Source organism: Dendroctonus ponderosae, unplaced genomic scaffold, assembly GCF_020466585.1.
Source record: "Dendroctonus ponderosae isolate FM_Combo_2020 unplaced genomic scaffold, Dpon_F_20191213v2 Dpon_F_20191213_5, whole genome shotgun sequence".
Classification (NCBI taxonomy): domain Eukaryota; kingdom Metazoa; phylum Arthropoda; class Insecta; order Coleoptera; family Curculionidae; genus Dendroctonus; species Dendroctonus ponderosae.
The window spans coordinates 1290216-1291463 of record NW_026018715.1 but is presented as its reverse complement, the minus strand read 5'-3'; positions in this window follow the sequence as shown (position 1 = coordinate 1291463).

Sequence of the window (1248 nt, the reverse complement as noted above, 5' to 3'; positions counted from 1 at the left end):
CCTGCGCGTGCCCCTGAAGGAGGCACGTGCTCGAATTTCTTTTTATGGAACTGTGTAAACACGTGGTTCCGGTGGGGTGGCAAAACACGAAGCAGCGAAGCTTCAACACTGTAGTTGGGACGCGAGGATGAATCACTTTGTTCCAAATTCGAAAAACAGACCAGCAGATTAGGATTGTTGTTCATCGGTTGAGAGATGATGAGCAACCGGAGTGGTGTGGTGTGGTGTGAGCTCAACTCGCTGGCGGACTTTCCACCACTAGTCCGCCAGGCAGCTCGGCCCGCGAGCTCCGTCCACCAGCCTTCAACAAGCTCCGCCCCCCCCAGCCCATAGTGCAAATGGAAATGCGGTGGCCATGCTTGATAGCGCCCAGCGGGAATTCGCCGAGCTCGCAATGCAGGTAAACTTGCAGGAGATAGTCAAGGCGGTAAGATTTTACAGCGCCGCATTGAAGAGCTGCGCTACGAAAACAGAAAAAATTCTGGTTTTTGCGCAATTCTTCAACGAGGACATTAGCAGCTTCGATTTTTAAGCACTGTGCCAACTGTGCCCTATGAGGATTGGTGAGTGGAACTCATGAGGACTCCGTTGTCGTCTCGGCGAGTTCGTCCAGTTTCAGGTCGAGACTCACGATGTCGATGTGGCGCTAATCGTGGAAATATGGTTGCGCCCCGGAGACCGAATCAAGATTCGAGGATACCGGTTAGAGCGCGCCGACCGCCTTGGACATTATTTATTCAGACAATTTTTTTTTACAAATTTCTTACTGCTAACGTATCTACGAGTCTTAATTCTAACATCTTTAGAGTGTTTTACACTCTTTGCATGCTGACATCACTGACTTAACCTACCTTAACCTACTGTGGGCACATTACCCCTAAGTTTAGACCTAAATCTAATACACCTTCTCTTGTTACCTAAACTAACTTACAGCTAGTCCTAGTCTACAATGCTAATTAACTAACCTAATTATGTACAATAGCCCTCTACCTTATTCTACTTAAAAAACTTAAGCCTACTACAACCTCTCTTGCATCCTAAATCTAACGTAAAGTAAACCTAAAAAACCTTAAAATCTTATAAATCCTAAAATCCTAAAAATTAGCCCATGGTCCTCGATGTGGCGCTGGAACTGGTTATCGCATGTGGTCCACGTCTTCTTCTTAGACAGTGTCCGCAGGGAGAGGCCTGCGGTCACTGTGAAATTTGTTGGTGCAAGAAGCCCGGACAGTGGGATTCTTGCTTTGC